The 15084-nt window shown below is 32.9% G+C and overlaps 1 protein-coding gene and 1 long non-coding RNA gene across 3 annotated transcripts in view; both read left to right on the top strand.

Annotated features, from left to right (window-relative positions):
• Window positions 1-15084, top strand: part of LOC141460267 (U8-agatoxin-Ao1a-like) — a 69651-nt gene that overhangs the window by 25927 nt on the left and 28640 nt on the right. The gene's annotated exons all lie outside the window — the stretch shown is intronic.
• The window catches only part of LOC141460273 (uncharacterized), a 16157-nt gene extending 1073 nt beyond the window's left edge, over window positions 1-15084 (top strand). The window contains exons 3-4 of the long non-coding RNA XR_012461836.1: window positions 1882-1989; window positions 11046-15084. This is a non-coding gene — a long non-coding RNA (uncharacterized lncRNA). The remainder of the gene's footprint in view (window positions 1-1881; window positions 1990-11045) is intronic.

The raw sequence follows: 15084 nt of genomic DNA, 5'->3' as shown, positions 1-15084 counted from the left end.
ACCGCAACACAACTATTCTTAAAGACAATACTGTCCAATATTTTGAAATTGGAAATATTGAATGCCTCATTTCAACTTTTGACTATGAATATAATACGTTTTATTGGCAACTTAAATTGTTTTACCTCCAGCTTACTTACATTCTTGTACGGTTAAATGATTTCTTTTTTTTTTTGTATAAGCCCTTTTTTGATTAATCACCATTTTGGTAATCTTTAAGTAAACTTCTACTATTGTAATAATTTGAATAGATAATTTAATTCTCCAAGAAAAGTGGCTTGCGGAAAAAAATTGAAGTAAAGATTGTATTGTAGCATTTTCAATACCTGCCATACCTCTACTGTGTATTGTGATATCTACAATATACAGCAATACTTTATATCTCACTCATTGATGTATTCCAATTTTAGTATCTTGTATTCATTGCAATTGGAAGAGAGTGTACATGCAAGTAACATATAGTCCTGATCCACATTTATATCGAGATATATTGTGGAAGTATATTTGGCTGTTGTAAATAAGGATATGTATTGGTGTTTTTGTAATAGATGGTCGGATATGCTTCTTAGGAACTTATTTTCCATTTAGGATCTTCTTAGACTTCGTATTCCATTTAGATCTATTAGATGGCCTATATCAGTGGCCTTTATTTATTTTTTATCTGATTTGTTGAATTTCTCTCTCCTAAGTTGTACGTACTATATCCATAACTAAATACTTAATTATTTGAATAATGGGCTCTAAATTCTGAGATTTAAATGTTTTTGATTTACCTAAGGTGTTTTGTTTGGGCTTGCACAAAACGAACCTTTAATTTTTTATTTTATAATTAAAATTATTTTAAAAAAATCCTAATTAAAGTTTTCTTTAATTATTAAATTTATTCATTAGAAAATAAATCTATTTCCTCCTGTGGTTTCACAGGAAGAACAAGTTCGGAGGATTCCAGAGTATGGTTTTTGGTCTGATGAAGTTTCTGTCAGTAAATATGTGATTGGCAAATTTCAGTTTGGTTTATGTGCGATCAAAGGATAAGGAATTATCTTTCGATTATCTAACAACCTAACTTTTCTGAATACATTGAATTTTTTTTTTTGAAATTCTCTCGAAAACGTTATCTGGTAAAACTACTTACAGGGAATCCTCATACTCCGATAAAACGGATAGACAGTTTAAACAGTTAAGACAAAAATGGTAGTTTGTTTTTTTCATTGGTGTAAGTGTGCAGTCAATACAAAGCGAGAACCTGGATGTCATGACCTAAATCTTCCTTTACAATATACTTTTTTTTTTTGTACATATTTCTTTTTGCCACTGCCACTGATATAAAGAGATATCAAGACATCCCTTAAATAGAACTCTACCATCAACTGGAGTAAATGATGATTCTTATCTTTTCAGTATTATTTTGCTTTCCATTATTTTGTTCACTCTTTGATATCATCTTGCATCATATATCACTAATTCATGATGTTTATTTGTGATAGTTTTATTTCATTCAGTTTAGTACCATTAATAATGGAATTGTTCAAATTTCGTAACAAAAGATGATAGGTATATTTTGGTTTCTTGATGTTACATCGTGATTTTCTTTTGGGGAGGGGCTTGTTTTTGGCTGAAACCATTTGTCTTATCAACGGTTAGAGATAGAGATCTCTGACTTTAAAAATGTAAAAGCAAAATGTGTGATATATGTGATGTTAGACTTGCTGTTGAAAGGCCCAAAAATGATTTTTTTTTTTTGTAACTCAAAATGGTGTTAGGCATGATTTTTACTTCGACTGTACAGCCAACTAAAGTATAAAAGATAACAAGGTAGGTTCTATAGGGAAAAAGCTCCTTAACAATATGTGAGTCAGGAAAAAACATTTTCCTTTCCAGTTATAGAACTCTGGTACTAAGCTCTATTTGGTTGATGTCCTTTGTCACCAGCAAGCTGAAGAAAGGAGGCTGTTAGCACCATACAAGATAGTTTTTCGTTGAGATCATGTAAGTGTGAAAATTAACAGTTTTCTTACTATTGATTTAAACGCAGAAAAACATTTATGTGCCTATTTTGCCGGCAGAATTTATTTAATTTTTATTTTAGTTAATTTATTATAGTTTAATTCTTAGGCAGTGAGTGAGTGCGCCAAGGTTTGAGATATCCTTGTGGGCAAGTTTTTTTTTTAAATTAGTTATACCGGTTTTCTGGTATTGTCATTTCTTTTTCTATTGTTCTTGCTAACAATACGGGTTTGTGTTGTAGAAGAACGTAATATATTAAAGATAAACCATATAATTTTTATTGTTTAGCTTACAGACCAAGTTCAGTTGTAAAGAAAGTGAATTGAGAAAACTTAGAACGTTTTACTCTAGAGAGGGAAAATGAGTACCTTCTTGCATTAAATTAGAACATAGGGTGGGCGCTAGCCCCCAAGGAGCTGCAGCTCTGAAGATGCTTATTGTATCCTATCCTGGAAAAACCATGTTTCCCAAATCTCTCGCCGTTCCATCCATATCCTTAAGCAGTTTAATAGTTCCCGTCACCTTTTTCCAATTAAGACCCGGCAACTCCTAGTTTCCTCTCTTATATTCCCCCATTTCGACTATGGTTGTTTAGTGTATGGCGGTCTATCTGGTGATATTGAAGCTAAGCTTAAGCGCCTCATGAACTGCTTCATAAGATTTATTTTCAGCATTTCCAGAGACTCTCGCATTTCGCACTGCTACGATGAGTTGAAGTGGCTTTTTCCTGTCTATCGCCGCCAATATTTTTTGGCTTCTTTCCTTTTTCAAGTCATCCAGTCTCAAAGGCCTTCCTATATTTTTCAACTCCTTAAGTTTAAATCCTCCATCCATTCCCGTAACACTAGATCTCGCTCATCTGATCTTTATATTCCCTCTCACCGTACCTCATCCTTTGACAAGTCCTTCCTCATACGTGCTACCTCTCTATGGAACTCCTTGCCTTCATCTGTCCGCCATGCTCCTACCCTATCCATCTTTAAATCCCGTCTATTCAGTTATCTCCTTTCTATTCAGCTTCCTCCGAAATTCTAATTGTTTTAATTCATTTCCTTAATTTCTGCTGTTTTATTATTTTATTTTTACTTTCATTTTCACTTTTGTAAATATTTATTTATTTATTTAATTTCTGTATAATCACAGGCCAAACTATTAAGGCCTCTATTTGTACCTGTATTTATTCTTAGGGGACAATTGTCCCAGAATAATAAATTTCTTTTCTATTCTATTCTATTCTATCATACCCCTGGGTGTCTAGTAGGAGTACAGGGTATTCCAGGAGGGGTTATTTGTATATTATTTTCAATGTTCTGTTTACTAGAGGTCTCTTATCGCAAAATAGCGATAGCAACTTTTCTGACTGGCTTACGTAGACTTTTCTGTCCTGCATAGAAGCTGGAGCCATCCACTTTAGAGAAGTGTACCTAGCCTTGTATATAGGTGTAATATCCAAATTAAGTGTTACTGAGCAGTCGGACTGTTTTAGGCTGCGTTGTCCTTCAGAGGCTAGTAGAATATCCTCTTCTGTCATTTGCTCGTTCTAAATAACTCTCCTCTCCTTAGTAAATGGGTGCCTCTCGGTACAGCCATAAGGTAACGATAATGAGAGTGCATGCTCTCACCAAACGCTGGTTGCCCTACGATCGTGTAAGATCTTCCCTCTTTTTATATTTTTTGTACAAAAACAATTGAAGATACTTGAAAAACAATTTTACAAAACTGATTTTAAATTGTTTTTTTCATAATAATTGCTCATTTAACTAGGTATTATAGAGGGGCAATCTGTGTGTTGGACTATAATGGATATACACAGTCCAGGAACTAAATACTCTGTGGGAAGACCAGATCTTTACACTCACAAACTGGGACGGTTTAAAGAATAATTTCTAAACAGTTGTAACAATTGACCAAAGTGAAGGAGAATATTTTAATTCAATTTTTTATTTATCATAAAATTTTTTCTTTTGTTGGATGAGTTTTCTCTCAAATTTAATGAAAACTTCTGTAAAAATTTTGTCTTAGAGGAAACTTAACACTACAGATAATACCTAAACAAATATATATGTGCTGATAAGTTCAATACACCTTAATTATGGTGTAAAGTAGGAGGATTTTCCGGTTGAATTAATTGTACTGACGTAAACGAACTTTACCTGCTGGAAAACTGGAAAACTTTATTAACTTGTATTAGAAGATAACTTGGAAATTGAATCAGTCGACTGGTTCGGGATCTGATCTAAACCTCCAATTCTATCTCACTTTTATTTTATTTGGTGAGTTGTAAAGTTTTATCAATTTTTGTTTGGCCATTTATTATCAGTGATCTTTAAGTAACATCTGCCATGTAATAAACTGAGCGAGGCCGTAGTAACCCCCGTTAGTAATGAAGATTGTTACACTTCTCAGATTCGAGGTAAAACACTGATGTGAATGGAACTAGAAACCTTTCTCGTTCATACTTGAAGTAGCTCTCAGTGATTCAAAACTTGGTAATCATAAGTAGCTTTTCTCACTTACTAATAGACATTACAGCTCTTGAAGAATTTTCCAACACTTCAACTATTTGTAGCTACTCTGACGATTATTGGCTCCTGTCCGCCATCATCTTTTCGGTGATCCTCTTCAGCATTTTGTTTCCCCGTACACTTAACCCTTCCCTTTCATTCTTTGGCCCTGTAACAGCCTTTTTGGTGTTCTCTGCTCTGTGTGATAGAAACATTATACTGTTATCCTCTTGTCGTATCTAACAATGCCATTACTTGTACTAGTTTTACAAACATATATCTGAAATTCACTGCGTTTTAAGAACATGTTTAAACTTGTAAGGTTGTGGGAGATAGTCCTCTCTCCATTTTATACATATATACAGGGTGAACCAGTAAGTAATGTCCATAGGCCTACTGTGTGTAGTACATCTAAATTGGAGTTCAATGACGTATTGGCCAACTTCATATTTTCCACAGTTCTTGAGTGACGTCACTTTTAATATTTTTTCTAAAATCATTACTTTTATCCAATAAAAATGTTATTACTCAGAAAGTTCGATTCTGATGGCACGGTTAGAAAGACAGATAAATTTTCTAAAAATTGATACCATTTCGAAGCATAAGTTATTCTCCAAACAGCCTCAATCTTCCTCCGAATGCTGGAAAAATAAAAGTAATCGAAATTTTTAAGAAAACTCATTCGGCCCTTATGTGATCATTATCAGACCTAGGTGCTGGCACTTTTTATAAAAGTTTCCTTGTTTAATGGGATTTCAAACGGTATATCATTTTCTAGGATTCCTTTTCTCTTCGTATGAGAAATTACATTTGTTTTGCAAGAAAACTTGTTCTCGAGCACTCAATAGTGTTAGTTTATCAAGTTGTTTAATTAATTGAAAACTCTTTTTAGATGGACCAGTAGTCAATTTTTAAAGTAGATTGTCTTAAAATAAGGAAGTCAAAGGTTACAAATTGCATTAAAAAAATGAGTGAAAGTCGAGTGAATATCTAGCATCCGGTTTTTCAGCTTGGGAAAACTTAAATAGAATTGTATTGCGCAATGGGCTACCAATAACAAGGTTTTAAAAATTATCTATTTATTTAGCGATAACTCCTCAGCAAGGTCAGCTAACTTTGCGTGCTTGAATCGCTAATGAGTCGAACCCCGTTACATGCTCGTGACTTTTAATGTTAGCTTGGTTAATTCCATTAGTGGTGAGGTAGTAAAATGATGTGTAAATAGCAGACAGCGTTATAGATTAGATTCGTGTGACTTTGATGTATCGACTTGCCGTGTATAGTTTTCCATAGTACCTAAAGCGTTTTTATTGTTACAGATATATCCATTAACTAACCAAATGACAAATAATTCTGTGAACATTATATGAAGTTTTCATTATATGAAGGCCCTCAAAAAAGATGATAACTTTAAACTTCCTTATCTCCGCTCCCAACATTGTGATATCACTTTTAAATTCTATGTACTTAAATTGGTTCATAAATTATTTTCAAAACACTATAATGAGTTTTTGGGGGTTATTTTCTGCTCTTAATTTCTAAACTTATGCTTTTCCTGCAACTATCTTTCCTAAACTGTGAGCTTCCAAAAAAAAAATGATCACAAAATATATGAGAAAATAATTACAAGAGAATTACTATTAAGTAGATTATTAGTGTGAAGTGAGTGCAGTTATGAACGTGGAAGGAATTATAAAAAAGAAACTTAATAGAGATCCGAAAGGTCTGCAGAAGTTGTTCAAAAGTAAGGGAAAATGAAGGAGTATAGTTATAAACTTGCTTGAAAATGGTAGATTTGTATACCGACTAGTCAAGGAGGCATTGGCGAGGAAGGAAAATTAATAGCGAGCTGCCCACGCGCAAAAAGCCAGGACACGAGAAATGGTAGTAAAGAGATTAGCTAGTGGATTAGTGACAAGCATGGATCAGGTGTTGACAGCAAGTTGATAAGGCCATGTTTAAAAGGAAAACAGGGGTTTTTGGCTAAAAAATAATCTCTTTATATATTTTTTTTAATCTCTTCGATAAACAGTCATGACGTCAGCAAGACAATTGGATAAAAATACCCTTTGTAACATATATAGCAAAACTAGTTGCCTAAAAGGAAGTCTAATCAATGAATGTACGACAATACACTACATTGTAAACAATTGTAAAGGACCAGGCGAATCGATATTGCTGATCAACAAATCAACCTAATATCCGAATTAAGATGAATGAGGTAATAAAATGGTTATACTTTTAGAAAGAGCAAGTTTATGTCGACCCAAAAGTAGGTCAATAGCTTAAGTACGTCCAATAGAGCGAGCAATTCAAATAATGAAATAGGTACTTCTAGAGATCAAGTATGGATAAAGTTATCACTTTTTTATTGTAGTTTATATTAAATTTATCGACTTTCTTATATCTGTATCGATAAGTGTATTTTTAGAAAACTCAATTGCCACAGTGGTTTGTTTACTAACTGCTAGTTTGATCGAATTCTTTTGGGTGCTAAATGCTTTAATATGGTTATCAATTCGATAACAGATGTTGAAAACCATTATTTAAAATACATTTAAATCAAATCTAAATTTAATAGTTTATTAATTTCACTAACACTATGGTCAAGTTCAATTGCATTTTGAATTAGTAGTGACGTAGGCTGCTAAAGTTAGTAACAGACCATTTAATGTCCCCACAGCCTTATTATTATGGATTACTCTCAATCCAATTTCCATTAATCCAATTTCAACAAAATTTACATAACCTTTTATATAATTGAATTTAGTATAAATCCATTTGTTCTTTGTAATTATTTCTGTGGAAACTAGAACTGTCTGGTAATTTTTTCACTAATTTGAAGTTTTTTTACTATTTTACCGGTGGCTTAAACAAATTTTTTTAGTTGTCTACCGATCAGTGAGGTTATTTAGTCATCACGCGAAGTATCAGGATCATTTAAACTTTATTTTTTAATTGAAGCATATCAACGTCTAACCTTTGGTGAATATAACCTATTTAAGTGTTACCTTCCGAACGATAAATGTTCTCTTGATAAGAGCAACACTATCCATCACCTGATAGTTCACTGCTGAGGTATGCAACTTAGAGTCAATCTAAAAATACTTGTTAATTTTCAGTTTTCTATGATTTTTCCTGTTTTTGAAAACATGCTCAGTCAGACTTATTACTAAAGAAAAACTTTTTTATTTATTTAACTTAGGGGGCTGCTAGTTTAGTGGTCAATAGCGTGGCTTTGCAAGTGGGAGGATCCTCAGTTCGAATCCCGCCTATGACTACTTTTTATTTGTTAGAAAACATTGTTTATTGCAACTATGAGCCTTCGAGCCCGTTTAAAACACATAATTGGTAGTTAGACGTTAAGCCCCGTCTGAAAAAATAGGCGATTACTTTTAACTTTATACTCCCGCTTCGTTAGTTCAGTTAATAAATTGCAGTTGACTATTTTTGAATTTAGGACAAATTAAAATAAGGGCATTTTCCCTTCCTGTGTCTGTACCTAATTGTTAGTGTTATAGTCGCCAATTTAGCAAAATATTTACTTACGACAGGTAAATGCGGAAGAAACGCTCTGCTAGGTGTTAAATACATTTCTACACCAAGTCCATTTGCACTTTTCATGCAGCATGGATATCCGGGTGTACTGCGTTTTTTGTTTCAATTTTATGGTTTAACCACTGCATTTTTTTTTAATTTAAGAAATTTGATATAATTGCATTACTTTAACTTACCTCTCCATATTTTGAATATAATTGCACCGTTACCCCTGCACTCTAACTGCAGTTTGGAGTTCCTTATTCCGGTAATTTCCAATCTGCTGTCAATCCCCCCCCTCTAACTTTCCTCTCTGGTTCTTCCTGTTTCCTTCTTTCAACCAACCCATTTCCTGTTCTTTGGGCTTACCACTCATCCTAACGGTTTATCAAGTCCATTTAGTGTTCTTTACTACTATCTCCTTCCGGCTTCCTTAAGTGCATCCTACTCATCTCCAGTTTCTCTCGCTTAATAAACTTTTATAAGATTAAATTGCACACTTCTTATTACACTCGCTTGTTTGGACTGGATATTACATATTAGGGGATTTTTTTTTCTCTTAGAAATACATAGTTTATAAGTAGGTTAAAGTTCTGACAGATTTTTCAATATCATTTTATCAATAATCTAATTATACAGGGTGATCCATTTAAAACGCACCAATCGCTTATAACTTTTTAGGAAAGCGGAATTTCGAAAAAACCCACGAAGTAAACTATATGTGTTTTTTTGGTCGTTTTCAAATTTTCCACCCACGATGCTGTATCTTTATTTTTGGCGGAGTTACTGGCAAAAACCTAATTAAGGTTTCATAAGGACCACTGGTTTTGACAATGATTATGAAAACTGCATAAAAAGTCGTGAAAAATGTCGTTAACCTCGTTTCGATATCCCTATTATTAGTCGAGATATTTAAGATCAAAGTTACAATTTTATCTATTCGTGAACGGTTTTCAATATTAATTTTCCACGTTTTGGGAGGTTCTCTGACTGCATAAAATGTTATTTTTGACGCAAAGAACAAAAATAATAATAACTGAAGATTTTAAAGAATGTAGAGAATGTAATGGTTGTGGGTGAATCAAGATAAATTTGTTTTATCATCAAATAAAAGTAATCATCACATCATTTAAATGTACTCCGTACGCAAGACTTCTTGACCTATGATTACGGTAAGAATATCTTGCCAGGGTGTTGGTCTAGTGAACAAGAGCGTGGCTTTGTAAGTGGGAGGTCCACAGTTCGAATCCCACTTATGACTATTTATTAAAAAAGTGTTACGATGTATTAAGTACGAGTATTGTGAATGACTGCACCCGCGGGATTCGAACTGGGGATCTCCCACTCACAAAAACACGCTCATGACCACTAGACCAACATCCACTCCTACCTGGCAAGATATTTTTACCGTAATCATTGGTCAAGAAGTCTTGCATAAGAGGTACATTAAAATGGTGTGATGGTTGCTTTTATTTGATGATAAAACAAATTTATCCTGATTCACCACATCCATTAGATTACACTACATGTTTTAAAATCTTCAATTATAATTATTTTTTTACTTTGCGTCAAAAATAACATTTTATGCAGTCAGAGGACCTCCCAAAACGTGTATTTCTGGTGGAAAATTAATATCGAAAACCGTTCACGAATAGATAAAATGGTAACTTTGATCTTAAATATCTCAACTAATATTAGGGGTATCGAAACGGGATTAACGACATTTTTCACAACTTTTTATGTAGTTTTCATAATCATTGTCAAACCTTAATTAGGTTTTTGGCCGTAACTCCGCCAAAAATGAAGATACAGCATCGGAGTTGGAAAATTTGAAAACTAGACCAAAAAAAACATATAGTTTACTTCGTGGTTTTTTTTTTCGAAATTCCGCTTTTCTAAAAAGTTATTAGCGATTGGTGCGTTTTAAATGGATCACCCTGTATATGTATATCCGTATGCTTCATTACGGAATGCATTATTAACGACAATAAGACTTCCAATTTCTTTCACTGAGCAAGTTACATATGGCCTCCCAGGCGTTTCTTTGTATCCAATTGAAAGTTAAGAGCTAAATTGCAAGTTTTTTGGCCTTATATTACAAAGATTTCACGATAAGAGTGAGCACCTCAGCTCTTATGTAAATAGAAGCCATGTATAAGAAGACCAAGTTACTTTATTTTAAAAAAATATATCTGTACCTCGGAGGGAAAAGGCACCATGTCACAAAAAGTAAATTCTACAGGGGAGCCAAATAAAGATATTTTTCCAAATTCATTTTTTGTTCCACTTTTCCGGTTATACTCTTTCCTGTACTTCTCACCATAATTATTACAGTTGGTATGGCCACTTAACCTCCCATATTTTAAAATATTTTATTTTGATCTCCATTGTGAAAAAAATTTATGCCCATGTAGTGCCTTTTACCCTTAAGTAATGAAGTATCATAGCGCTTTTTAAAAATACATAAATCGCTTAATAGTAAACATAGGACATTGTGCTTTACACCTCTAGAAAGAGCAACAAAAAATCTGTAAAATGATGCCAAAATCTGAAAATCGAAAAAAATGGACATGGTGCCTTTTCCTTCCGAGGTACAGATTAAAATCTAGGGGATTTATTATGAATTCCTGTAAACAGATTGAAAACGGAAATTCCCTGTGTTTGGAGCAGATACTAGAAAGCTCCCTTTCTAATAACAAACGAAAATGAAAGCATTTTTTTGCCCAGTAAATCTAAGTTAGTGTTATAATAAAAAGAAATGAAGTGATTGTTTGGCTTTTACAAAGCTCTGGGATTAAGCTCCTTATTGAATTTTTACCTTATTGAAGTCTACTTCCTCCAGCATACAGATTATGTTTTCTGGTAAAAATAACCCAAACACCATTCCCCCAGGAGTAGCGTTACGCTCACTATCCTCTGCTACAAGTCAAATCTGGATAACTTTAGATGAAAAAGTTATATTGGCTTAGTTTTTTGTTTGTTTATTTTTTCTCTCAGGGAGGATAAGTTTGGTGTAGTGGTACGAAAGTTGTACTTGAAAGAGGATGATCGCTGGTTCGACACCCACGTTTAACACAATGGAGCGGAATGATTGTTGATTTACTTTAGCAATAATTTGGCGGCCTAATTTCAGTAGGTGAACTATTAACAACCAATAATAAGAGAGACAAAGCTGGGAAGCACAGATCTTATCATAGTCTCAGTCAAGCACAAACCAAATGGGCCATCAGTGAAGAACTGCAAAGAATAAAGAACAATAAGGAAGAGATTAGCTAATTGGTTAGCGTGCTGGTGGTGCCGGGTTCGAATCCAGCTTCGAAAAAAAAAGTTCACCTTCAAGGGACCATAAAATAGTGTATGTACGGTGTAAACTGCATTCTTAGGATAAAAAAGTGAATATACAGAAAAAGAAAAAATTAGTTTTTAGATAATGTTAATAAAGCAGCTCATGGTTTTGTTACTTCTTAAGATTATTCAATTTTCTCTGATTTACCTAAGTAAAGTAAGTTGGACATAAATTGAAAGCAAAAACTTAAGTAATCTCTTGGTCTGTTGAAAGATACAAACTATATATATAGAAGTAAATTCATTCTACTGAAGGATAGTTTTAATAAATTTTGGTTTTCTTATGTTTTGTATAAATGCAGTAGTCTTCAAATGTTCGGCTATCATCGACCATGTTCGTAGATTTTCGTTGTAACAAGCAGCATTATGTAGCAGTCTCTCAGTCCTTTTTAAGCACATTTGCTCTCATTTATGATGACAATATTTTAAATGTTCTAATTAATTATCAGAAGCTAATTCTTTTTATTCAAAAACATTATTGCATTTCCTTGCTGTCTTACTTGAATTACTATAGCTTTAGCGAATGTTGTTCTGGTGGCTCGATGCAATGATTTATGTTTGAAACATTGTTGTAAAGTTTTATTTTATCGGTCGAAAGATTTATGCGTTTTGAAAAGAGACTATATTTGGAGACATATAACCTCCGGAGATAAAGTAGTCTCAAGCTGGATTGGTTGTAAGTCTATTCAAACTGTGTGGGTCTCCAATGGCGTACAGCCCTTTCTGGCCCATCCCATATACAATCAAACTGAATTCTCCCAAATTATAGTTTCGAACATCCTTTTTTTTAAGTGACCTTTGATCTTTTTCAACCACTGATTGGGTCACAGATGAAAAGAATTCATCTGATTCACATACTGTTCCAAGATGGCTTGAAGCTGAGACAGGGTTTTTAAGAATAAAGCTAGAAAGCAACTAAGATACTCGGCAGCAACTCCAAGGTTTTCCAGACAGAAATCTATGCAATCAAGACGTTGAGCAGGATCTGAGAAAGGATCTTAAAGATCAGATGAATCTCAATTTTCTCAGACAGTTGGGCTGCGCTATAAGCGTTAGCAGCTTCTTTAAAACTGTGGCATGATTGCAATAATTCCCCTTACGAGTTAAAAGATAAATAAAAGTACTCGTATTAAAAGATAAATTTCTATTTTATTTTTTATGTATTTTTCTTGTTATTATATACTAAAAATCAATTTAAAAAAATATATAGATATTTTATAATATGTATGTAGAACATCACTAGATATGTCTGCAATTCGCGCAACGAAATTTTTTTGGATAAATTAGAGCTAAATGCAATAAATATCTTGATATATGGGTGACATTGGCAGGTGTATCGTCTATCTGACCTTTATGACATACCCGTTTCCATGGGAAATATCACCTTACGCCAAAACGTATTGGCATTTTACCAAACATAGTTTCAGACACACGTATCTTTTCTAAAATTTGGTAAGACTTTATCAAACTTCACGTAAAGTGATGCGTCTAAAACAATAGTGAAACATCCTTTCTTTCATTTCTAGATCATTTACCGATTTGAATATGTAATTCAAATTTTAAATTTGAAATAAATCCGGATAGTACCACTGAATTAAATAGATTGTTCGATTTTTTTTTTGTAATTATCGATTTCTGACTTCTTAAAAAGGGGTAAGTAAGGATGTGAAAAAGTTAGTTTTTAGAAAAAACAGTAAGTTCAAAAAACACGAAGAATTTCAGGAAGCTGTTATTTCGATTTAGTGCCACCGGTAAATTTGGTGATCGGAAATACTTATCGTAAACCGGAAATATTGATCTGGAAAGTGCATGTATAGTAAAGTAAAGTAATCGCCTATTTTTTTCAGGTGGGGCTTAACGTCCAACTACCATTACTAGGTGTCGCGGACGGAGGCGAATAGCAAACGTACTTTACTATTTCTCATTTAACCATTAAATAAAATCTAATGCCAAGACCGGGAATCGAACCCAGTACCACAATGCATATTAGCTTTGCAGGTCTCGCCTCTTAACCCGCTCGGCTACCGTGGCGCCTAAGTGCATGATGTTATATTACTGTTATATTGGTCCACAACTTTTATTCACTATAATTTACCTGAAAACAATTAAAAGCCAATTCTCTCTCACTTCTAAGAAAAGAGGGTAATGCCTTGTTTCTGGGTTTTTCATTTTACAATGAAGAATGAAAACGTTTAAAACTGTCACTGTAATTTTAAAAAGTAGAAATTAATTTCATAGCTTGATAAGGCAAAGTAAAACGAATCAAGCAGTATTTTTGTTTTTAAAGATTTATTTCTTAAGAGAGAAGAACTAATGAAGGCATATAAGAATATTTTCTTGTGAAATCACAAATGAGAACAAAATAAACATTACGGATCAATATGTAGGTTAGTAATATTAGAACAACAATCGTTTTCATTACTGCAGAGCAGTTGAGTTTCAGATAAGTTGGTACAAACAATGCCACATCTCACTAGATAAACACTCTTATCTATGGAATCCATATCTATTCGCCATGAAGGTTTGCTTGTTAGTTTTGCACATCTACTAGTTTTGAACATACTATATACCATTCTACTGTTCACCTTAATAATGAACTACCTAGACTTGTTTGGCTAGGCTGCCAAATTCATTTTTATTTATTTATTATTTTTAATAAGTATTTTCTTTTTCTTTTATCGTTCATTTCAACCATCGCATCACACAAGTTTATTGTGTAGCAAAAACGCTAATAAATAAATACAAATATTGGGAAACCTCATTACACACACTTCCGGCAAATATTAACCGGTAGTTGAAAATTTTACGTGTAGCTCTTACATTACATTATTACATTTTGGTGCACTGTACCCCGGCTCTGTTATTAAGATGGAGTGTAAACATGGTAAAGAAAATGTGGGTTCCCTCCTTCTCAAACTAAGTACTACAACATTGTTAAAGGTTTCCGAGATGCTGTTAACACTTCTCACCTGTAACCTTCCGTTTGTAGGTTACCTAAGTTTAAATTAAATTATCTAACAAAATAAACCAAATTACCTTCCTTCTAATACTAAAGTTCAACATGAACTTACTGTCAGAAAGCTGCCAGCTGAGAACACAGACAGACAGACATGATTATTTAATCCATTTTGTCGAGAATGAACCATTGTAAGAAAGATTAGTATTAGAATAATTAAAAATGGTTAAATGGGGCAGATATTCCTTATTTATGTTTGTTAAACAGATAAGTGTGGATTTATTTAATTTATTGATATGTTACTAAGAAAAACATCATATAATTTTTATTAAGTTTACAGAATTCTTAATTATGATTGGACGGAAATTTCTAAATTTGAATAATGTTTTTAATAATGTTAATTATATTATTATTGTAATTCTTATTGGGAGTGCTACTATCATTGCTGTTAATATCGTCCTTATTATTATTATTTATTTATTTTCAATTGTAAATTCAACTCCACCAACGGTCAGTGACCACGTTAGCCGTCTTTATAAAGTAATATTTTTTCCAATTTTCTTTTTATTATAGAATAAATATTAGTTATTTTATTTATTATTTAATATAAAATAATTATGTTTTTATATTATGTGTATAAAAATTGTTAAAAAATAAGATATTTTTGTTCAAGTTTGTTAACATTATTATTTTGTATTGTATTTATGTGTATGGTGTTTTAATAAAGACATTAAA

Source organism: Rhodnius prolixus, unplaced genomic scaffold, assembly GCF_049639745.1.
Source record: "Rhodnius prolixus isolate KJV_2025 unplaced genomic scaffold, Rpr scaffold_6, whole genome shotgun sequence".
Classification (NCBI taxonomy): Eukaryota; Metazoa; Arthropoda; class Insecta; order Hemiptera; family Reduviidae; genus Rhodnius; species Rhodnius prolixus.
The sequence above is the reverse complement of the archived record's forward strand: the minus strand, read 5'-3'. Positions and strand labels throughout refer to the sequence as shown.